The 25,649-nt window shown below is 45.3% G+C and overlaps 1 protein-coding gene across 11 annotated transcripts in view; it reads left to right on the top strand.

The window, feature by feature from the left end:
- SORBS2 (sorbin and SH3 domain containing 2) overlaps window positions 1–25,649 on the top strand; it is a 665,007-nt gene that overhangs the window by 79,456 nt on the left and 559,902 nt on the right. For 8 of the 11 annotated variants that reach the window (XM_085641964.1, XM_085641951.1, XM_085641963.1 and 5 more), the window contains exon 2: window positions 17,495–17,635. The exons of the other annotated variants lie outside the window; for them this stretch is intronic. The gene's annotated coding sequence lies outside the window, so the exon portion shown is untranslated. The remainder of the gene's footprint in view (window positions 1–17,494; window positions 17,636–25,649) is intronic. 11 annotated transcript variants of the gene reach the window in all.

The following is a 25,649-nucleotide window of genomic DNA, read 5'->3' as shown; positions in this document are numbered from 1 at the left end:
TGGTCTATAAAGAAAATAAGAGTGGAGCTAAAATTGTTCCTTTTATGGGCCCAACTAGTAGAGGGGTTGGTGGTGAAATCTTGGAGTCCCATATCATTGAGGAGTGAGGTGATGCACAGCAGAAGATCCTAGGTAGAGCTAACCTGCGAAACCACAGGTATTAAGGGAGTATGGTAACATAGGGTGATCCACAGAGTCAAGAAGAATGAGGTTAGAAGATAGATGATTGCAGTGAGCTGCGGAATTAATGTTGGCAACATGAACACGTGTGTTTTCGGTTGAGTGAAGGGCCCAGAAGCCAGACTGGAAGGGTTGGAGAAGGTTGTTAAAAGATAGGCAGTAACAAAACTAGGCACTCCAGTATCCATGTGAAGAGAGGTAGTTGGTATTCTAGAAGACGGCGGTAGAGAAAGGTCAGCAATCGGGTTATTCAGTAAGGGGAGTAAGACAACAGAGTTGAAGTTATTGAAGAGGGAGGTGATTGAGAGAAGCACCTGGCAACGGAAGCACAAGGATTTAATGATTTGTGGGCTGGAAGGGTCAGATGGAGCACCCGAACATTAGTGAATCTGAGTATGGTGATGAACTCCACGGGAGAAGAAATAAATAAAACAGAAAGAAGAACAGAGTAGGGTTGGGGATAGTAGACATAAAATCAGAGGGATGAAAGGCAGTAAACAAAGTATTTCGGATCAGAAGTCATTGGCTGAGAGTGAAAGGCAAGAGATGAGTGTACGTGGTGGGGAGATTAAATTGAGTGTATGCGTCAATCTATGGGGGTGGAGCTGTATCGATCAGATGATATTTTCACACTGGTGGGTATTTAATTGCCTCGTTTGTAGATTGACAAATAAAAATTGGGAAAATACCGCAACCATTTGTGTATAAGTTTCCACATCCTTGTTTTCAATGAGCAAATGTCCTGGACAATCCAAGATTGTGTATATGGAGAAAAGGGCAGAAATTGGTGCAAGGGGTACTGAGTGTCAAAATCATGTAGAGGAATGTGGAACTGGTACAAGGAGATGGTGTGCTGACGTTGGATAAAGTTGTTGTGGATTTGCTGTAGGGAAGAAGGGAGAGGGCCAGAAGTGTATTGCCTTTTTCAGATGGTGTAGGGAATAGTGGATTTTTTTTCTGGATTGGTGTTGGAAGTTGTGAAGTGCTGGACTGTGCTGATGTATAGATGTAATATTCCTGTTTGCCTAGCTATGTTTTCCAGTGTGTTTTATATAAGGAAAGTGAATATGGAATATTTTGTCTTTCTTGTGTGTATGATTATGGCGAGGAAAAGGCATGTGTTCTTTTTGTGATCATGGGAGAGATTTCTGTGCAGTGTGTTACACCAGTGTGCATGATGCGCTCACTCAGAAAGGAATTTGATGCGTGTGGGTGAGGGACCGAGAACTGTGGCACGCAGCCTTGAAAAGACTTCCTTGCTGGTGATGTATATGACCAGTCCTATTAATAAAGATTTTACTGTTTGCCAGTGTTATGAAGCAGAAGAATTCTTACCAATGTGCCTGGATTTGTTATACAAGCAAAAATCCCAAGTTGGTAGTGTAGGAGGCCGAGTTGTCAAAATCTGCAAACTGAATCCCTTTTCTGTGGAGTGTAAAATTGATTTTGGATATGTGGTTAGGCGAATTTCTTACTAATCTGGGGTGTGCTAATATAATACATTTAACAGCGTGCGCGTTTTTTTTTTTTTAAATGTTGGCGCTTTTGTAATATGCAACACTGATAACGTTTTACAGTAATGGGAGGCAAAAAGGGGGACCTGTGCAACAGAAGAAATACTTCTGCTGTTGTGCAGGGTCTAAAGTGTCGAGCTCTCTAGCCTCTCATGGGCACAATTTCTCCTATTCGCTGTGGACAGAAATTCCTGGGGCTGTTCTGGCAGCAGAGAAGGTAATGAAGCAGCTGCAGAACGGCAGCTATTGTGTTTTCCCAATGCCTGTCCAGCAAATGAGAGTCCTGAGCTGCAGCAGAGGAACTCAATCCGCTGGAACCTAAAGTTCCATCTATGTTGGGAAAGACACCTGGTTCCAGAGAACAGGTCAAGCGAAACAAACCAAAGCCTCACGAAAAGTTTGGAAACTTTATCCTTCTTCCTGACTGTCAAAGATTCCAAACTTTGCCTGACTGTGCAGGCAGAGTATTTCTCTTGACCTTCACTTATTTATCACAAAGTTTGGGAACTGTGATCTTGAGTGCAATGGAGGTGGAGTCAGTGAGTGTTGGGCAGGATCAATGGTGTGGCTAAAGATAACCAATTATTCTGTAACCATTGTGTTGGTCTTTCACCTTCTGGTATCTGCAAATAAAATAATGCACATCTCGAATGAAAAATAAACTAAAGCTAAACTAATCGGAGGAAAATGCACGATCTAAGTTTATGAAACCTCTATTGGTCAATGCAATGACTGCAGATGTCTGTGTAAACCAGAGAGCCACAGAATTGAATCCTGGTTGGAACAGTGGGCAGTAGCGGCTTGTGTATTTTCAGTGCTATGAATGAATGAATGATATGTTGCCTATAGATGGCGTTGCCACTCAAAACAGAGCATCCTGGCACCATGTCAGACACAATGCCACTCACTAACAACGGTACAATTTGCGGAGCACACTCCAAAGGGAGCCAGAGCTGGAGATCATTAAATCAATCATCTACAAAGACCATCAGAGGCCAAAAAGAGCCAGGTTTTTGGGCATTTCTTGAAGACAGATTCATTGTCCGCGAATATCAATGAATAGGGGAGCTGGCTCCAGGCCTTCAAACCTAATGAGATAAAATATTTTCCACTTCTCGTTTTAAGCATAAAATTAGGGATTAGTAATGCATTGGTGTTGGAGGGTCTAAGAGTCCTTTGGGTCCTGTAGTGCATGAAATAATCTGAGAGTTATTTCCGGCCTGTTGAATGAAAAGCTCTGAACATCAAAGACTGAGATTCAAACAGATCCCGCTTGTGGACTGGAAGCCAGTGCAAGCCCCTGAGAGACAGAACATTTGCTGGGGAGCTTAAGGACTAGTTTTACCCCTGCATTTTGGGCCACTTAAAGCTTGTACAGTAGCTGCTTAGCAGTCCCTAGGTAGGGGCTCTTACAGTAATCCAGCCTCGAGGTAATAGGCTCAAGGACTAATTTACTCCACGCTGCAAGTGGAAGGAATTCAAAAAACATTTTTAAATACTTAATCGGAGAAGAACAAGTGCCCGAATCTGATAAGACTTGAGATAAAAAGAAAGAGCACAATAAGATCTGACTCCTAAATTCCTGGCCACCTCCACTGGAGGTGGCGGGGGCATAACATTGTTTGGCCACAAATCCTGGGGGGAAAACATATTATGTTTCCCCAAATAGAAGTATTTCTGTCTTACCCTCAGTGCACTTTAGATGGTTACATTCCACCCAGTGGAAGATACTAATAAAACATTTCTTTATATTTAGTTCAGAACCAAAAGAATTTCTATCAAGAGACAAGATCATTTAGGTATCATACGCACAAGGTAGTGGAAATACCAAAGGAGTCAATCAAGAAAATCAGATGATATATACATGTTAAATAATGTTGGTCTAAATGAGGAGCCCTGTGGAACCCCATGCCTCTGGGATTTCTCTTTCGAAATAAACTGCCCAATAGACACCACCTGCCTCCTATCAGTTAGAAAACACTGGAACCTGGACCACACTTGGCCACGGATGCCAATTTTGCCCAGATGCTGAACGAGTACTGTGTGCAACACTGTGTGAAACACTGCTGACAAGTCCAAAAGGATTAGCACAGCATTCTGACCTTAATCCAACAAGACTTTGATTGTTTCCGAAACCTCAACAGGCCAAATTCTGTGGAGTGCCTGGGCTTTAAACCAGATTGTGAGCGATGAAGAGTGTTTGAATTTTCAGGAAAATACATTAATTGCTCATTAATTAATTTCTCTAACATTTTAGCAAGAGCATGGAGATAGGTATAGATCTAAAATTGGAAAAAATGTTGGATCAGCTGTTTGCTTTTTCAGTAAGGGTGTAACAACGGCCAGTTTCCAGGGCTCTGGCACTACAACCAGAGTAATGGAGGTGCTTAGAATACGATTAGCAACAGGATCGATGAGTTCTATGGGTTTTTTTTGTTGTTGCTCAAAGTCTGTTTATTTCATTTTCAATAAACAGTACAGTAACTTAGCATAAATAGCATGATATCGGTGTCGGTGCAAAGACAAGCTTGATACGTACATTTGCATAACGCTGTTCTTCAGTCACTACATAGAGAAAGAGTGTAAATAGGTAAGCAAGCGAATGCCAGAGGCCGTAGGTAGGGGAGATACTTCTGGGGGAAATGCTGGGGGACTGTTAGACCTGGCACATTGGTGTGAGCCTCCCTTCCATTTTTTCGCTGTTGCCTCATGTATTTTTGCTGGTGTTAGTTGCTCAGTGCCACAGTGCAAGTGCTCCCTATTGTAAATTGATGTATGATTTGTGATTCCATGATTGGTTGGTTTGGTTTACGTGTCCGACCCTAGTACAGTGCACCAGGAGTGCCCAGGGCTTGTAATCCAAATACTGCTGGTGGGCTTGCAGCACTGGTTGTGCCACCCACAGAAGCAGCCTGTAAAAGTGTGTCTAAGGTCTGCCATTGCAGAGCCTGCGTGCAGTCTGGTACTGTCATGCTGACTGGGCAAATGCACCCATTTGCCAGTCCTTAAACCTTCCCTTTTCTTCATATCAGACACCCCCATGGAAGGCCCAAGAGCAGGGTGCATTGAAAGGATAAGGTAGAACATGCCCTGGTGTGTGTGGCATGTTCTAATAGTGAATTACAGCCATTTTCGTGTTTCACTATTGCAAGGCTACCTGTTCTCCATAGGCCAGAATGGGCAGTTTGGTTATTACATCTTATAATCCTAACTGACTCAGGGAACATGGTAGAAATTCGAATTTAGTATACCTGAACTCAGAATGATAAAATATATCTTTTAGTAAAGTTGGTTTTAACATTCTGTGTTTGAAAATGCCACTTTTAGAAAGTAGGCATTTTCTTGTCTAACCATTCAAACCTGCCTCTGCTAGGCTGTGTGTATTCCTTTGTCTGGAGTTTGAGTGACAGGGCTTGGGAATTCCAGGAGACAGGGTGAGGTGCCCCAGTGGTGAATAGAGAGATCTGCCTCTAGATGGGTGGGAGGAGTTGCACCTGGGACCTGAATAGGGCTGTGTCTGCCTTCCACAATGCTGGCTCCACCTCCAGGGGAACAGCTGATGTCTCTGCCCTGCACAGTGAATGAAGATAAGAAATCCTGTCAACAAAGTGCTCCAGGGCTGTACTTGCCTTCCACAATGCTGGCTCCACCTCCTGTGGGGCATCTAATGTTCCTGCCCTGCACTGTGAAAGGAAAGGAGAAGTCTGGTAAACAAAGTGCTCAGGAACTGGTTTGGACTTGGCAAAGGCCCCTCTGCCTTCAGAGGACAAAGGATTTCTGGGTATAAATATTGGGACCCTGATCCCAAGAGTTTAGATCACTTTGGGAAAACAAGAAGAACCTCTACTGAGGGAGGAATCAGAAGAAGCTGAGGAGGAAACTATCCCTGAACCTGGAGGATTGGCCTGCAGTGGTTGCCTTACTGCCAAAGAGAAAGAAAGGAACTTTGTGTGTACTTTTGCTCATCTTGTGAAGGATCTCCAAGGGCTTGGAAAATAGCTTGCCTCATGCTGAAGTCTCAGGAACAACAGACTTCACCCCCAGCTACCCAGAGTTCTTTGGAAGTGCCTGCTGTTGTTGTTGGGCCAACTGAGGGACTGCGTGTCGCAAGGAGCTGGAAGCGCGACTCAAGAAGGAGAAGCGGGCCGCCGTCGGAGCTGTTGTCGCCACATCTCGTAAAGTGTGACGCCGCTGTAGCATTGCATCGAGCGGAAGCGTCTCGCATCATCCAGGAAGTGTCTCGCAATGCCGAAGAAGCGTGTCGCCATCGCAGCCATCGTAGCTGACGCATTGCACCGCATCAAGAGAAGAGTCTCACATCGAGGGAGAAGCGTGTCGCCATTGCAGCCATCGTAGTTGTCGCATTGCACCACATCAAGAAAAGCGCCTCGCATCCACGGAGAAGTGTGCCGTCGTCGGAGCTGCTGTCGTCGCATCGCGTAAAGGTGTTTCGCGGCTGCAACATCGCATCGAGCGGAAGCGTCTCGCAAACGTCGGAGAAGAGTGTCGCTGCCAAGGCCGCTGTCGTCGCATCGTGTAAAGTGTGTTGCCGCTGCAGCTGAAGCATCGAGTCGAGTCTTCTCGCAACATCGGAGAAGCGTACCGCATCTGGAAGATCTTCACGTCTTTATTTCTTTGCACCAAAAACTTCATCGCATCAACATCGTTGCAACACTTTCGTTGCCCTGCGTGTCGCATCTAAAAGGTACATTGACTTAAAGTGTTGCATTTAAGAACTAAAGAGAACTAAGCAAAATTCTACCATCTAAAGTAACAGTATTGTGTGTTTTTGTCGTTTAATGGTTTTGTGGTAAATCTATATAAAGAATACTTATTTTTGATATAAAACCTGTGTGGTGTCCATCTGTAGTGTTGTCACTTAGTTACTGTATGTGTTCACAAATGCTTTACACACTGCCTCTGAGATAAGCCTGTCTGCTCGTGCCAAGCTACCAAGGGGGTGAGCAGAGGTTATTTTAGGAGTGTACCCCCTTACCCTGACTAGAGGTGAGGGTCCCTATTTGTCACAAGTGCATACCTGTGCCAACTAGAGACCCCCAAGTCTAACAGGGACACTATGGAGATTACATGCAGGGGTAATGAGAATAGACTACTATGTCTATGCTGACTGGCGTGTGAACATGAGGGCCAGGCCTGCTAGAAAGTAACTACCTCCCCCTGAAGGTATTATTCTATATCCATGAGGAAGTGACTAAGGGAGAGAGATCAGGCTCTGCCCGGCAGAACCTAGACAAGGGGACCAAATGGCCAATGGGCCCAACAATGTAAAAAGAAAAACTAAAACCAAGGAAAAGGGAAGCTCCAGCTGAGTGGGGAGTAGGACAGCGCTAGCAAGTATTAAAGATCTGTGGGGGTAGAGAGAATAGGGGAGGGGACCACAAGGGTGGAGAACACGCCCCCCCTGCTGCTGCCTATCAGTGTATCAGTGTCAGTGGTGCTACCGTGCTGCCAAAGAAAGCTGTCAGGCAAACTAGTGGCGGGCTTGGAGTCTAGGTGCCCAGAAACAAAGGTATTTCATTTGAGACATATAATCAATCAAAGGCTGCCAGAGGCGAGTGAATTTCTTTTCGAAGAATGATGTCTTATGTGACATTTGCTCTATAGCTAAGGTGTGGCAGAGCTGTGTGAACCAAGTTGCCACAGAGGGGGCAGCTGTAGTATTCCAGGCCAGGGCTATAAGTTGCTTCGCTGCTCCCGTCATGTGGAGGACCAGGTATCTGTCCACATGGGTCACTGTCTTCAGTGTAACCGGGCATATCCCTAGAATAATCATGCAGTATTTTGCCAATATGGGGAACCCCAGTGTGTTTTTAATATGGCCTAGTGTTTCCTAACAAGAAATAGTGATGGAAGGGCACAACCACCACATATATTGGAAATCACCGACCTGCGTGCCACATCTCCAACAGGTAGCTGTGGACGCGGGGAAAATGGTGTGTAGAGGTGTAGTACCACTGTAGCATGAGTTTATATACTGATTCTTGCTGTGAAATGCTCCTATGTGTTTTAGGCATCTCTCACCATAGGAGTTCCCACTGTTTCTGGGAGATGCCCAGAGGACTATCCAGCTCCCATTTAGCTTAATAAGGATGGCGGGGGAGTATACCAGACTGCTGTAGAACACTGTACGTTTTGGAGATGACTTCCCAAGATCCATCAAAGCCTCGCACCAAAGTCTTGAAGGGTGTAAGGGACCAAGTGGCACCCGCAGTATGGAGGGGGGGGGGGTATAGGGCCCAGCTGGAAATACTGATGTTGAAGTTTATCAGGAATGCCGAATTCGAGTTTACACTGCTCGAAGTGCTTGATAGTCAGCCCATGGAATAGGTCCTGCAAAATCCTGCATTCCTAATTGGCTTTTCTGAGAACTGATGGAGAACACGAATCCACAGGGGATCCAGATTTACATAGTGAGATAGCACTTTCAGATTGTTGAAGAGAAACGAGCTGAAAGTCTGACATTGTTGAACGAGGGGAAGAAATACCTGAGAATCGGCCTTGAGAGATATCTAGCCTAGCATTTTTGTTTACAAAGCCCATCTGAATCATATCAATTTTCTCCTCCGGTACTAGCCTGTGACAGAAAGCATTGTGAATATGTAAGTCATTTTTTCAAACATACATTAAACATAGTATAAGATAGGCTGCCACAAAAGGTGCTAAAAGATTGATAAAAAAAAAAGTACTTCCGAAATATAGATTTTAGCAATACACAGACTGTACCTTGTACAAACATTTTTTATAACTGTCCACTAAAACCACGTACTCCACACCTCAGCTGGTAACACCCTTACAATTACTCTCACAAAGAATAAATCTGTGTCATCCGAAAGCTTGAAAGACTTGGACTTAAATGTTCTGAGATGGTTGTCTTTTAACCAAAAGTAAGGGAACTATTTTTGTTAAAGAATGGGCACATTGTGCTGCACAGATCATCCCACCCACTTCTTCTTTCGCTCAAGCAGCCGGCCATGTTTTGCTCTTGGTAGTCAGGTTGTCCTTCTTTTCACATTGGCATGTGGTGCATTGAGCATGGCTGGCAGTGTGAGTCATGGTGGGCACTGCACACCATAACTGGAGATTACAGGGGGGTTCTAGGTTCGCATTCGGTGAACCATAACTAACCTTTAACTGTTTTCCTTTTTCCAGTGACTTCCTATGTCACTGAAAAAAACACTATGGTTTTCTATGATGCACTTCATTAACCCACCATGTAGAGGGGGTTGACCATAATGCTAACCCTTAACCATGTCCTGGCCCAACCTGCCATAGGTGGCTAACCCCTGCTCTGCCCTGCCTTCTGCTGGGCAGGCCCTCAGCTGTGCACAGCAGAGTTTGGCTGCAGAGCCTAACGTTCAGCCAGACCTGCAGCACTTGCCTATGCGTCTTAACTGGGACTTTTCTCAGCTCTAGGATTGTTTTGCAGAAATTGAAATCTTTTTTGACAAAATGGTTCAATTATTTTACAGACTCAAAATGATGACTATATGATTATGATGAAAATCACGATTTTACTATAGCAAGCTTGTGTTTTTTTCCAATATTTTTCTCGCAATTTTCTTGCCTTTGAGTGCTCCTCAGCACTTTGCTGGAACAGGCACCTCTCGTACTGCTCCCGCTTTGCTCTGTAATTCTTTTTCCACACTGCAAAAATGATGATTTACTACAAAATCACAACTTTCATGTGGGCGGAAAAAAATTTAATCCCCTTCATTAGCTAATCACATTTGTCAAATCATTCAAATGAGATTGGAAGAAATAGTGATTTTGGGATTCACAATTTTAAATGGTTAAAATATATGAAGGTGTTAACACTGTCACGGCCACTGTTAGAACCCCTTTCATAGGGCCACAGGGCAAGCAGGAGTTACTGGTCCCAGACATGGGGGTTGAGGGCTTTTCCTCCTGATGGCCCGTGGCCCGACCTACAATGGGCGCTTGACTCTCCATTGCAGCAAAGGTGATTGTTTATCCAAATACTTGCTTTTATGAAAATAGGAGTATTTTAATGTGCTCGCACAAAGCATAGAATCAACACAACACACTTAATAAACTCGAAATCCTCTTAAGGTCAGCTTGCTAGTGCCATCCCAGACAGAATCCCCGAGTCCCTCTGTCCCTTCTATTCAGGTTGGTTATTTCCCATTCTGTACTAAAGGTGATGCCCAGATGCAGACCACAATAGTCCTAAAATTAAAAATAAAACGTTTATCTTTTGCCTTAAGAATCAATGCTAGCAGCGTTTAGATGCTAGGTTTGGGCAAGTTACCAGCAGGCTCGATAAACTGGAACAGTTTTACCTGACCTGATGGCTGCTGGCAATCCCAGGAGGACCAGCGTACTCCTTTTTGAGCTTCAGTCGTCCGACACAGAGAGCCCACGACTTCTTGAGGTCTTTCCACAATGACACATCGGCCTCCTCAGTTGTCAGATGGCGTCTGTGTTGACCATCCTCGCCCGGCTCATGCGGTGATCGCGGAGTGTTCCTCCTGGCTTCTTCAACATGGAGAACCAGGGCAACAGCCAGACTCATGGTGGCCCCCGCCTCCTGGTCACCCTGTGGGCAGGGGGTCGTGGACCTCGGCCTGCACACAGGCGACGGCCTTCCCTTCACAGTGGCCACTTTCCTGTTCACACGGGTGTCATGAGCTTTGGCGCACACATGGGTGACAGTCAACACGTCACAGTGGTCTCCCCCTCCTGGTCACACGGGAGTCACCTATTTAGGCCCTCACATGAGCGACAGCCCGCACTTCACGGTGGCCCCCTTCCTGGTGACGTGAAAGATGCTGACTTGGCAACAAGATCAAGTGGGAAGCCCACACTCCTGCAGAGATCCCTGCCAGGCATCTTGCACTACATTCACTAAGATCCACTTTCCAGGACCCTACTGGCCCTCCATTACAAAAATGGGGTGACCCATGGTATGGGGACCTGGGTGTAGACTTGATACCAAAAACAATGGTCCTTGACCAATTAATTAATACAAGTGAGCAATTTGCTTCAATTAGTCAGTTAGTTTTTGTAATCTTGAGCTCGAAACCCAAAAAACACTTTTTAGAGGGAAAGAACTCACAATATTCAATATATAATTCAATCCAACAAAGAACAACATCCAACCTTGTTTAGATTATCATACATATTAATTTATTATTGAATAAGGCAATTTAAGGTTGCTCCAAGAGGAACGTGCAACAAAAGAGGGTGATTAAGAGTGAGTGGGTGAGGCAAGAAATGGAAACAAAGTAGTAAAAGAAATTCATTTGGTTTACAATAAGGATCGGTTGTAGTTCACCGTCCAAAGAACCTGGTCACATCTCAATCACAGATACATGTTTTCGTATTTCAAAAAGACCCAATAATTGGTCTAGCACAAGGGAATTATATGTGTATCCCAGGTAATGGAAAGTAAGCGTCGACGTTTCGACCCGTCTTGAAGGCCTTAAGGAGATTTAGACCTTGGCAACCTGACTGGGTGATGAATTTGATCGTCCACCTGATATCCAGTTCAATGGGGTTCTGCAGACGCGGACGAAGCTCACACTGAGCGGCAGCTTCGGCGGAGACGGACGTTCCCAAATAGTCAGCATATATATTGTGCCCCTGGTTACGAGTGAACCTCATACCTCATACCTCGTTATAACGATCACAATAGCGACTGACCTGAATCAGACAGCTGCGTCTGTTGCGCTCGGATTAAGTCCCCACAGCTCTATTACTACCTTTGATACGCAGTCCTCCTTTCATTGGATGTCTGAGGAACCCCATTGAACTGGATATCAGGTGGACGATCAAATTCATCACCCAGTCAGGTTGCCCCAAACCCCTTCCCTTTGGTCCTGATGAAGATCCGCACGGCCAAGGTCTAAATCTCCTTAAGGCCTTCAAGACGGGTCGAAACGTCGACGCTTACTTTCCATTACCTGGGATACACATATAATTCCCTTGTGCTAGACCAATTATTGGGTCTTTTTGAAATACGAAAACATGTATCTGTGATTGAGATGTGACCAGGTTCTTTGGACGGTGAACTACAACCGATCCTTATTGTAAACCAAATGAATTTCTTTTACTACTTTGTTTCCATTTCTTGCCTCACCCACTCACTCTTAATCACCCTCTTTTGTTGCACGTTCCTCTTGGAGCAACCTTAAATTGCCTTATTCAATAATAAATTAATATGTATGATAATCTAAACAAGGTTGGATGTTGTTCTTTGTTGGATTGAATTATATATTGAATATTGTGAGTTCTTTCCCTCTAAAAAGTGTTTTTTGGGTTTCGAGCTCAAGATTACAAAAACTAACTGACTAATTGAAGCAAATTGCTCACTTGTATTAATTAATTGGTCAAGGACCTACTGGCCCTCCAGCTGCTCTCCTCCTCCGCAGAGTCCCCTGGTCTAGGGAGGCAAGCAGAATGGTGCTGCTCCAAGCTCAAGGAAAGTGGTGTTGACTTCTTGGGTGATGGCCTCTCACCCAGCAGGGTGACTTACAGACCTTGGTACCTAGTCATGGTTCCAGCAGCTAGAAGTTTAAACAATCCTCTTTTTTGGGGATGAACAGCGTTGTTGAACAACTTGTGAGACTAATGGTCCCACCTTTATAGTCCAACTCCAGACTCAAATGTGATTTAGTGTCTGATTCTTTGAAATGTGGGTTATGGTGTCTTTTCCTTTGAAGTGCTCTCTCCTCTGCACTGCCCTCTGTCGAAGCGACGGTCTGCCAGAGTAAGATTGCCTCAGTTCTGACTGACCTACAACACAGGCCGAGGAAATAGCCGGGGATCGCACCTGGCTGCAGGCCTCCACTAAAATATGCCTCAAAAAGGTTCAGAGGTTCTCTCTGACAACGAGACCAGGCCCTAGTGGTAATATGTCAAACGCTCTGAACAGATTTACACCAAACCGCAAAGAGCAACCTTTTTTGAGTAAAGTTATACTTCAATGCCAAATTGCCAAATTAAAGACCTGACAATTGGCTAAAAAATATTTTCAGGTAAGGTGTGATTTCTTCTGTTCATAACACATTAACATATGTTTTTAAAAACTCATATATTCCAGTTGAAGTGATTTTATTTCTACTCAATAAAATTAAAAAAAATCCCTGCTATGGTTGTGTAACCAAATGATAACTCACTCCTCTGCTATTAAAGCCATGACTTTCCCTCATTACCTAAAACATGATGTTACAGATAACATGATTGCATAATTGGCTGCATTACACAGCCCCTTGTCACAGACATTACATTACATTGCTATAAGTCTGGTTATTTATTGGTACAAATATTGTTAGGTCATATACAGCCTCTTTAGGTGGTAGTTATGGTTTTCACGGCTGGATGTGAGTTATGGTTTGTTTAGCTAAACTAAACTGCCCATTTTCATGTGGTTTCCGTTGTATATCTCAATTAAAACTTCATTGTAACTGTGATTTTTACGGCAGTATATGTATATAATTGTGCTGGACTATTAATGTATTTGCATTGCACTGAGCGCACTAAGCACAGACACTTTGTCAGACACCTTTTGGGGGGGGGGCATATGGCAGAGAGGGGCTAGTGGGCCCAAACTACGGTGAGTGGAGCCGTTTGCCGCTGTTCTCCCAGGATCTTTCCTACTATGGTTTTGCAAACTTGGCCAAGTGCAACTCTTTTCAAACGTAACTCTCAGTCTAGCTATGGCTTGCAGTCCCAGGCTTCTCAGAAAGGTTGTGTAGGGCTGCATGAGCTCAACAATCAACAGACACAAACACTTAAACGTCCAGCCCAATGCTTGACTTTTCCAGAAAAAATACAGTAGTAAATTCAGTTCAATCCAGTGTTCACTGCAGTGATCCTGGTTGCAAATTTCCACTTGTGGCATAACTCCCACAGATTTCTTTTGACCTACTCTCCCCTGGTTGGCCGCTTGATAGCTTGTCCCCTACATACCCATTACCCCATCTACCCCACAGTTAGGGCAATAGCATAAATCAGGCTCGGGTGAGTGTCCTTTCCACCACAAGTCAAATGCGCACTTAGTTTGTTTCTCAGGGTTCTTACTCCTAGTGGTGTAGTGCGTAACGTGTTTCGTCTCTCTCACACTCCTCCCAAGCTCATCTGGAGGCCTCAATATTTTCCACAGGTGGAAGCCTGCAGTGAGCGAAGACAATGTCAGTGAATGCCAAGGAGGCCAGGCGTGTCCCACATTTCTATACATGCAACTGCCCGGCTCAGTTCAACAGTGAGCAGCATTCCTTACACCTATGCACAGGTTAAAGCACAGATGGGATGAGAGTTTGCCCCGATGAGGCTATCCGGTCGACTCGGGCTCAGACCCTGGCTGAGTCAGTGCAGTCATTACTGCAGCTGTAGCCCCAATTTGGCTGCTCCAGTCACCATGGCAGTTATATGTATTTGTAAAGTGAGGGTATCCTGAAGCTGAGCAGATGTGTGTGCCTAGACCTGCAGCCCTGATCGTGCAAGCGCAGTCACCACAACAGTTCTAGCCCTGATTGGGCCTGTGTAGTCACCACTGCCCGATCAGGCTGATGCACCCAGTGGCAGCCTCGATCAGGCAAATTCAGTCACAAATGCTTGAAGCAGTTTCCTCCAGGAATCTTGTCTGAGTGATCAGGGGGTGGCTCTTTTCAGCACAGGGGGCTTCTGGGTTTGCTCAAATGTAGTCATCATACTCTGAGTGAGATCTTCAGCCCGTCTGGCCTGTTGGGCTTCTCCTTCCCAACCTGCCTTCCTGCACTGCCAGGCAAACTCCTTCCCTATTCAGGATGAGGCAGGCAGGCCCTCAATGCCTTCAGCAGAAAGTGCAGACTGCTGGTGATGTCCCCTCGCTTTTGCAAGATCGGCTGTCAAGCAGACACCAGCCCTGTTCACACAACAGTCCTTTGAGTACTCTGTGGAGCACTCCCTTCCTTGCTCATGAAAGACTTGGAATTGGAACAAAGAAGAGTAGTGTGGGTCTCACTTTTATGCACATTTTCTATACGGAGGATTTGTATCCACTGTATCCAACTTCAGAACTTTCTCCTTTCAAGTGTCTTTCTCAGACTACTATCTAGACAAAACCAATATGTAGCATCACACTTTTCATACGATGTAGCAGTGGGGTCAATCATTAAACACCCACAACACAGACACGATGTAGCGTGAACTTTCCTCAACTGGCTGTCATCAGCCTCTTTGAAGCAATAATCGGGGATAACCAGAAGGGCATGCTTGAGCTAGGAACTTCCTCACCCAACACAATAGAAACTGCAGTCCGACACTTTACCACTGCCATCAACCGAATGGCTGTACTCATGAAGAAGTAATCAGCTGCCTCTTGCTAAGAAAAGTCCTCAGGGCATTTCTAAAGGTAGGCATGTTTCCAGGCTCCTTACTGTAGTGTCAAGATCACCACTTTCCAGTCACAAGAATGCAGTCAGTACACTTTACTGCCCAGGACAGCTGTCTTTATCCTCCTTCATTAGCTGTAGCAAACCCTGGGAATCCAAAATGGATCCCACTAGTTTCAGTACCCAGGCTCACTGAAACTCACATAAATACTACTGCAGATGTGCTTACGTGTTACAAGCACGCCACACACACTGTACATACACACAGGATACCAGAGCTAGGTTCTGGACATTCACATAATAGCAGAACCTTACACAAGAAGGGCCTGGAGGCTGCAGTCTCAGTAACACACATAAAAAGTTATCACACTATCAATATCAAAAACGCAGTGAACTATTCCCAGGACAGGGGGAGGAGCGCTCTGTCCACTATGAGGCAGATGCGGCTCCTCCGCTATGGCGGAGGAGTGATGGTGGAGGAGTGTCACCAGGATCTCCGTCCCCACCAGCACCTTCCAAATCCTGAAAAATAAAACGGGTTTAATACTGGTTTTATTGTTTTATTTTCCTTTGACGAGTCATGGGGGCGGGACAGCAGAGATGACAGGCACTGAGGGGAGTGGTATGTGCACTCCCTTCACAGGACATGATGGTTTGGCCAGCCATTTCTGGCCGGCCAAACCATCATGCGCAGTGAAAGTTCTCTCCAACGCTGCTGGGTCGGAGAGAACAGGCACAGGCTCACGGTCTGTCCTGGAGCGCAAATTGAGGGCGCTCAGGCCGATCCTGAAGCTGCTCTTATGCGAGAGCAGCTTCGGGATTGGCTGCAGGGCAGGCTGGGAGCCTGTGACTTACCAAGCAGAGGGGAGAAGTTGTGCGACGCAATGGAAGGCAGCGGGTACGTTTCTTTTTTATTTTTCACATTGATCTCCCTCTTCCCCCTTTCTGATCCCCCTGCAACCCCAGAGGCCCACCCCGCCTCTTTTCCATGATGCGAGCTGCGCCTGCTATGAGGTCATACTTGGTGCGGTCCTCCAGACACAGGACAGGGTCAGGACCTCAGATTGTCAGGGAAAGGCCTAGGCCTCTGCACACATGCTAAATTAGCATGACACTAGGGGCAAAATGAAATTCGGGATACCACGTCCATATCCCACGCAGGGGAAATTCCCGTCCCATCACCCCTCTACCCTTGAAAATGTGTGAATTATTCATCGTGCATTGCCTGCATAAAACACCACGGACTAAATATGCCATAGAATAGAACTGATGTATACTTTTTGATACACTGCCTCAGCAGGCATTATTGTGCATGTTCCTTGCTTCCCCTCGCGTCAGTGTCCACACACGATAAATCATTCATTCAGTCCATTGCTGGGTCTCATGCCATGCTCGTCATGTACTAGGAGCTGCACAAAGAGAGAGTTTGCTCCGAGTGTAGTGCTTGGCAGCCAGCAGTCCTTTTTCATGGCACACCGAGACCTCCATGGCCAGCAATTTTGTAGCGATTGATTGATGGGGCTGGAGATGGTGGCGCGGTTTCACGTGGCAAGGCCTGCTGGAGGTCAGAGCCAATGATCACACTGACCCATACGTGCTGCTGTCAAATGCAGCCTCCGCTGGTGCGCATGCCAAGCCTAGCAGCCCCTCTCCTGGAGCAGCAGAAACGCCCGCTGATGTTTAATGACAAACCGAAGGCGCACTTCATTTGCTTGACCCTTTTAATTCCTGAGAAGCGAGCTGAGGTAACTCCTTCCTTCCCTCCTCTAAATGGAGGCCCTGTCCCCAGTGACCGATGAGCACTGTCAACAGAGTCCAGTCGCACGCGTTCGAAAATAGCCCGAGGATGGGGATGGAAATTCAGATGCAAACTGGAAATAAACTGCTGGCAGGAATCTTATGGGAGCCCTGGGGGGTTATTGGCCACTGGCATCCAGACTATAGGAGGGCATAAGCATGCGCGTGCACGGATAGGCAATGTGGGGGCCCTCAAACTGTAGCATGAATGCGCCCAGGCCAGGGGCCCAGAGGTTTTAAGTCCAAGCCTGGCCAATATCGGAGACGCCCATTCAGAACCACTGAAAACACACAGGAAAGTACTGAGCGGGCTATTCGTTTACTGCCACGAACAGCACTGGCGCCGGGCACCGGCTGCAGCCCTATTAATACTTCCTGGTCCTCGGCTGCGGCCGCTGCTCTTTCCTTTTAACCAAGAACTTGGAATAGGAACACAGTTTGGGCTGTGGATTTCCTGATTTTGTGCCGGTTGCAGGGCGCTGGGGAGGGGTGGGGGAGCCGTTTAGCCTTACATTTTTATCCTGATTGTAGACAAACCCCGTCTGCGGCTGAAAATAGCTCAAATGCTCGTAGAACAGTAGCAGCGGCGGCAGCTGAAATTCTTCCCCTCCCTGACTGACTCTGCCTCCGTCTCTCTGTGCACCACAGGCTCTTGGATTTGGCGTGCACCTAAGCGGCGGGGCTTCCACGGCGTCCAGCGGGGCTCAATGAAGGGGACCTGCGTCAGCCAGCGCGCGCGGCGGAGCCCCTGCTGCTGCAGCTGAGAAGCGCCGGCGCCCGCCTGCCAAGGTAAGACGCACGCACGCCCTTTGCCACCTGATGAAATCGAATGTCCCCCCCCCCCCCCCTCCCCTCCAGTCTCGAGACCAACCGAGACTGCAGGCGCGCAACCCCGTCCACGCGCTGCTTGTTGCTCGTTGGCTTAAGCGGTATTCAGCAATGTACCGTTCCCTTTCTTCAGTCAATCCATTTTATGAAATAGAGCTCTGTGTTAAGCATAGTTAGGGGTGGCGGCCTCTGCGCCTGGTCACACTAGTGCAACAGGGCATATTTGGACTTTTGTGTTTGAAATGCAAGTGTTTTGTTATTATGTAATTAACACGTATTTAGCACTGAAATATGCCGGTGGCATTTGTTTTTGTATGGTCCCAGTAAAATAAGCGTATATCAAGGATTTCACGGGCCCTTAAATTCAAGCAACAAATAAGCTCCCGATGACCATGTTTGGTAGTAAAATGCATACTTAATTGGCGTTTAATGTGTCCCTTAAACCCGTGGGCTGCGGTGCCAGTGCACCTGCTGCACTGTGGATAGCTACGTCCCTGACTACCATGACCAATACATGTGCACCGAGCTTAGAAAGATGTGTTACTATGTCCATCTTACATTTTATTCAAATTGCGGCTTATTTTAATTAGAACCGAAATACAGATCCAGTCTACCCTTCTCCGGTATAGAAATAGCCATCCATGAGACATCGAATGCTTACATTTCACTTGTAAATCTCACTCAGAGAGGCCTTGAAAAGACCATTCCAGAAGTGCCTGTTCTTAATATGAATGTGCTGATGGGCTGTAGTTAAAAATCCTTCCTGCCCTTTTTAAGCAAAATATTGGAGAAGCTAGTCCCCAGCCAGACCGAGGATTGCCTAAAGAGGCTGGACACGAGGGAACACGATGGAACTCATGATTCTCGGGTCCAAGAACAGCCTGTGATTTAACCAAGAGAACTCATTAATTAATTCACGGAATGTCTACTCCCTTGTGAAGCAGGGGTGCAACCTCTGTGGACCCTTTGACAACAGTCTGAGCCTACATTCCTAGTAGACACCCAAGTTATGATCTTTTTTTGACATTTAGATGTTTACACTTTTTTTCTGATGGAACAAGACCCAGAATTGCCGGTTCAAGCCTGTGTGTCAACACATCCTTGTTATGTCATAGCCTTAGATGCAAAGATGTCCTTGACACTTTCTGTGAGACTCCAACATGTGCTGAATGTTACTGCTTCAATATAGAGATGTGTCTTCTGCATGGACAAAGTGGCCCCGTCCTACGCCGTTGGCACTAGTTAACGGTGATCCTCTTTGTCAGATTTAGTTTATCACAATGAGTGAGTGAAATTACAAAAAGTTTTATTGCTTTTTACACATAATGTTTGGGAAAATTATATGTCCTACACGAAATAAGCTTGGGTGGTTGTCTATGTCAAAATTGTGTTAAGTGTTTCCTCTTGTACAAAAGCCACCTGAGATACCTGCTAAAAGTGTTTTCCAGACACTTTTAAAGTCATGAGGTGAAAGTCGATGTTGCAGCACAATTGTTCAGATCCTTCCAAACATGCTCTGCTCAATCCACTCTCCCACGTGTAGAAATTAAATAAACTTGTAAGAAAAACAAAATTTACATGTAGTATAAAAATCCAATAATCAGGATTTACATAAGATTACACTCGTGTAAAATATAATAACTCTGTTTGTGCAAAGCTAAAGCTGTAGTTAAAGCTTTGTGTAGTACAAGGCAGCGATCTTAAGTAGTTTGCCAAATATTTGGACTCTGGGTTGCTTCAGAGGAGTGTGACTTGCCAAGAGCATTGTGAAGTGTCACATCCTCGAATGTTTTTTCAACAAGGAATGGGTGGGAACTGCCGCTTCCGGGCCTTAGAAGCACAATGAGTCTTGCGTTTCCATGCTCCTGCTGCAGGACCTATCATTTTCACTTGCCTTTTCCTACTGAACTGTAGATTTTCCTCTGAGATTGCTTATCCTATGGGTCAGTTTGCTGATTCCCTTTGGGTGCATGCTTCTTTTTCTTATAGAATATTGATAGACTGATTAAATAGCAACAGGTACCATCTTGGCTACTTCTGAATACAACTCATAGGGTGTGTTTCTTATTGAAACCAGCTAAGCGGCCAGTTCTTCTAGTCACTTTAATTGCTACTATGTTACACAGGCAATGGTACAAAGGAACATTGGAGGTTTGGTGAAGGAGTTTGCAAGTGGTTTTCTGTCCTCTTCTAGATCAACGGTTTTTCTTTCAAGAAGAAAATGTTGTTTTAAATTCCTAACACAACTCAACCTAGAGCTCAATTTCAGCCCTAGAGGTGATTTAACTTGAAAGAGGCTGTTGAAGAGTCGAGCTGAAACTGTTTTTAGATGTCTTGAAACATTTCACTGGAATGCTATCATGGCATAGTTTCCTGCATAATTACTTAAGCTAGCTAAGCTTGTTGCAGATAGCTGTGGGTACCCTACAAATCACCGGGTACATCTGGGCGTGGCAGAATTATTTCAGGCTTGATAAAATGAGTACCATTGCAATGATTTACAATAACATCAAATATTTAAGGTCCAGTGGCCATATTCAAATTGTTTTCTTCAAAAATAAAAACGAACTCAAAGATGTTACCACGCACATGTATGCGCTGGTGTGTTTTTCCTTTGCTGCTTTGTCTCAAGTCTGTATCTCTCTGAGCGACTTATGAATACGCTTTTGGCTCAGCCGGTGGTTTCAATTTGGTATTCTGGTCCGTAGTTTGCAACTATAATTGAGGTTGGCAGGGCATTGCATTGTGTTGCTATGTGGGTTGTTCTGATATGCTGTTCGAATCATGTTTAGTGTTTGTTGTAGGGGTAGTTGTTCACTTTCCACTTGTTCTTCACCATCTGAAGGTGAATAACTCCACTTTACCATTGACTTAAGGCCATAGAGGCATTATTTTCCGATGTTTGAAATCTAGATGTGTGGCAATTCAGTGAATTTGTGCTTTTTGAACAGGGGTCCATTGTCTATCTAGACTGTCTCTGGGATGCCACAATCCCCGAAAATCTTATCCTGCTTTGGGTTGTCTAACTTTGCACTTGTGGATGAGATCTGATTTGCTATTGGGAATCTTGAATATTCATCCATCCATCACATAATTACCCGATTGTATTGGCCCAAAGAAATCGACTGCTTTCTGCCAGGGTGCAGTCTGCTTCGGTAGCTTCCTCAATAATGTCGGATGACATCAAGGATGGTGAGCTTGACTCATTACAAAGTTCAGGCATTCTTTTGGCTGATGAAGGTGTGCTTTTGTTTCCAGTGAGTGGGTGGTGAGATGTTGTCTTTCCCAGGCTTGTGTCCAATAGTGTATGAGTATTCCTGTTAACAGATTCCCCACTGCTTAATTCTCTGTGGCATTTTTTGCTCGAGGATTTCCAAATATTGCCGTGAGCACATGGTGATCAGTTATTATTTGAAATTGTTTTCCGAAGAAGAAGATGTAGTAGTGTTCATGCACCCAGACCACTGCCAGGCTTTCGTTTTCTGCTTGTGAATAGGATCTTTCGACATCCAACAAACTACGGCTGGCGTAGGATACAAGTCGGAATAGTTCTTCATCATGTCAAAGTTCTGCCAAGATCAGTCAATCAATCAGTATTTGTTAAGCGCGACTACTCACCCATGAGGGTCTCAGGGCGCTGAGTGGACGCAGTGGACTGTTGTTAACTGTGAGTTCCGCATGCCACGTTGGGTCAAACAATACCATGTTGGTGGCACTGCTAACTCTTGATTTCTTGAAATGCCTGGTCACACGCCGATAATCAATTCAGGCGGCTAAAGGTACCAGTAGACTACACCTAAAAACGTACCCGCTTTTCATTAGGAAGACTGTCAGGGAATGACAAGCCAATACTCACAATCTCTGTGGGTTCATTTGCCTCTCGGATTGCTTTGGTGTAAGCTAGCGTGCTTCGAGGTGCCTGTTGTACCCAGTGGCATGCTAAGAGCGAATATTGGTAAAATACACAATATTTTTGTCCGTTTCATAGTGAGTGAGTGAGTTTGCATGTACTGGTAAAACTGTGAGTATTCATACAATGATGTGGGTAGGATGAATGAATGACAATGAGCATGGATGAATGGCTGACAGTGTGAGGATGGATGCATGGAAAGAGGAATGGGAGAGTAAGGATGGATGGATGGATGAATGAATGTGATTGTAAGACTGGATTATTGGATGCATAAAATGAGTGGGATTGGGTGGACAAGTGTGAGAATGGGTGAAGTGTGTGAACGCGTGGATTAATGAGTGGAAGTTGAAGGATGGATAAATTAGGCAATCTCAGAATGGATAGATAAAGCAGTGGATGAGTGAATAACAGTATGTGGAGGAATGTGAGTGAGGATGGGTGAATGTGAGCATGAAGGAATGAATGAATGAGGATGGATAAATAAACAAATGTGAGTGAGGATGGGTGAACAAATGAGATGACAGGATTAATGGATGAGCTGTGTGGATGGTGAAGGAATGAGAGAGTGACACAGGATGGGTGGATGAGAGTGAGGATGGTGGACATTGTCCGAAGATCTCTAAAGATCTGCAGGAGCGGACTTCTCTCCCAACACTTAATCAAAGCTCCTTCCATCAGTCCTAGCTGGACAATCGGTATTTACATTTGTATTGCAATGAAAGCACCTAGAACTCCAGGCCAAAGCACCTGTGGCCTTGGGGGGAGTGGTCATTAGGCTGACCAGAGAATAACACTTTCACACATAAAGCATCACTGCTCGAAAGTTGAACAGTAAAATCCTGGCCTTGATTTCTGACCTTCTGCCTCACTGGTGACCTCCTCCAGCCATCACAGCCCCGGAGATGGGGAGGCCTGTAGGTATTCAAACCGAAACAGGGCAACAGAGAGGGACGATGCCTGCACTGACCCCATAGATAGATCTTCTGTCAAACCTCAGGTGCCGATAGGTAGCGATAAACGTCAGTAGCTACTGGGAGTGTGGGAGTGATATATGCAAAAGAAACAATTGATGGACGGAATGCAGGACAATGCAAACATTCTCCCCCAGTCACAGGGATCTGGGTTAAATCCATCATTCTTTTGCTCACCACACCACCCCAGTTTGGACCCAGCCATATGGAAATCAGTCTTGACCCAGGGAGAACCTGGCCTGATATGGCCTGGCCTGGCAGTTCGGGCTGGACTGTTCCCATGAGGCACAGGGTAAAGACTGATTTGCATATGGCTGGGTTCAAACTGGAATGGCATGGTGAGCAAAAAAGGATGGATTTAGGCTCCGAGCTCTGTACTAGGGTGAATGTATGACATTGTTTTGCATTCTGTCCATCAATTGTGTTTTTTTGCTACTGGGAGTGATGCCAATTATCATTGCTGGGGTCATCTTCCAGATTACTTGAGGGGGTCTGTTTTCATCGGTGGCAGTGTTTTGATAACTCAGTATGAGGCAGTACCAGGCCAGCTCGGATATTGCCACATCCACTGATAGTGAGCAAAGTTTACTCTTAGTTGTTTGATTGCGCCTTTGAATGAGCTACAATCGGTCCACACCAAGCTGTGAGCCTGGGCTGACTCCCCACTGATTTACATGGCTCTGGATCACGCTCCATCCTGATGTAACCAGGCGCCTGCTTCTTTGTTTAAATTCATATATGTAGTACTGGTATAGCACAAAAATGCAAAGGAGCGCTGTACATGGAGAAAGGCAAGTATACATAATTCTAGGCTGGAGTGCTCTCAGTCAATCAGTTCCAAAGATAGGTAGGCTAATAAGTCTACAATAGGTTCCCAAACTTCCTTGTTTCATTATTCCATCAATTTTAAAAGAAAAAGCCAACATCCAAAATGTTACATTTATGTTTTTTACTAGGAAATTCTACAGGGTCATCTTTGTGTCACACTAAGAAGTACAATAGTCACCCTTAGATGGATTAGGTGGCAGGGTGTTTTTACAGCTGAAACTCTGCTATGGTGCAGCAATTGGATTTAACACACACTAGGGCTACATGGATTTTGCACTTGGGACATGTTAGACCTTGTATCCTTGGTGCTTTTCCCCCTAACTCTTTGCCTTAGAGGACATGTTTTTTCTGACTTCGTTTTTGCTGGCCTTAGGAGTCGGCACACTTTTACATTGCTAACCAGTGCTAAAGTGCTTGTACTATTTCCCAAAAACATGGTAACATTGGCTATACCCAAATGGCATATTTAATTTACCTGTAAGTACCTAGTAAAGTGGCAGTACATGTGCCCAGGGCCTGTCAATGAAATGCAACTACTGGGATTACAGCACTAGTTGCGTCACCCACTTCAGTGTCACTTTAAACATGCCTGAGGCCTGCCAGTGCAGAGCCTGTGAGTGCAGTTTAAACTGCCTTTTCGACATGGGAATGTAGACCTTTTCCCAGGCCTAACCTTTCCCTTTTTATACATACAAGTCATCCCCAAGGTAGGCCCTCGACAACCCAGAGGGCAGGGTGCACTGTATTTAAAAGGCAAAACATGTACTTTTAGGTTTTACATGTCCTGGTAGAGTAAAACTCTTAAATTCGTTTTTCACTACTGCAAGACCTATTTCTCCCATAGGATAACATTGGAGTTGCCTTATTACATTTTATAAGTCTAATTTCCAAATTGGAAAAGATGACCGGATTATGTTTGGCTTCCCTGGAATCACAATTTGAAATCCAAACTTATGGTGAAGCCGCATTTGAAATTACAATTGTGAAATTGGCACTTTTAAAAAGTTGCCATTTTCTTGCCTTAGACATTTGGTGCCTGCATCCTGTCTCAGTTGTATCATACAAGGCCAGGAAATACACTGTATGCCTTTACGGCGCATTTTTTACCCTGCATGTTTTTTAGAACGCATATGCCTTTACAACGTATCCTTTACGACGCATTTTTTATATATATATTCTCTGAAAAAACCATAGGTTTCAGAGACATTTTAGTTAGAAATTAGCATTTAAAAAACCTTAGAAATTCACTAAAAAAATTATGTTTCAGGGTTGTTATAGTTAGTTGGACATTTCACTCGTACAGAACCAATGAAATTCACCGTTCTAGTTAGTTGAGCTAACTATAACTCGCGCGCCCGCAATGCACTGCTGATGACATCACATATTACATCACCAATGAGTGGATGTGTGTGTAGATTTTGGAATTACTGAATGGGTATGTTGTAACTGGTATTGGTATGTCCATTGTTTTGAAAATGTTAGTTTGTATTTTTGAGTGTGTATCAAAGGTTATATTAGGGTGAGAGGAGGTCTGCCACTCTATCACAAGGAGGATGTCATGAGTGATGTCATTTGAGATGTCATCAGTGATGTCATCATTGATGTCACTGACCATGTCATGAGTGATGTAATATGTGACGTCATCAGCAGTGCATTGCGGGCGCGCAAGTTATAGTTAGCTTAACTAACTATAACGGTGAATTTCATTGGTTTTGTACGAGTGAAATGTCCAACTAACTATAGTTCACACCAGGGGGCCATGCTGGGAGCTGGTCACCCCTCGCGTTTACACCAGGGGCCGTGCTGGGAGTCGTGCACCCCTCGCGTTCACACCAGGGGGCCGCACTAGAGTCGCGATTCCAAATTTTTCGATTAAAAAAAACCCGGCTCCTACCAGTAATTTATATTTGCCCTGGGGACCCCATCCCCCGGGGCCTAGCCACTTTGTTGGGGATCGTGGGGGGAGCCCCAATGCCCCCACGGTCCCGCCGGCTCCCCGCGTCCTGCGGAAGCTGGCACTGCTTTTCCACATGGGGAGCTGCTAACATGCAGCTCCCCATGTGGAAAAGCAATCAGCTTTGGATTTTGGATGAGAGAGCAGGTTTCCCTGCTCTCTCTTCCAAAATCCAAATCAGAGTTTGCTATGGTAGGGCGGGAGACGTGCTTCCACCCTACCATAGCAAACAGCAGTATCTTGGGGGTGAGCACCCCGGTACACTGAAGGAGCTGGCCCTGGGGGCTGTACAGCCCCCCTCCCAACTTTTCC

This window comes from Triturus cristatus, chromosome 2_2, assembly GCF_964204655.1.
Source record: "Triturus cristatus chromosome 2_2, aTriCri1.1, whole genome shotgun sequence".
NCBI lineage: Eukaryota > Metazoa > Chordata > Amphibia > Caudata > Salamandridae > Triturus > Triturus cristatus.
Note: the sequence above shows the minus strand (reverse complement) of the source record. Positions and strands in the feature narration are given on the sequence as shown.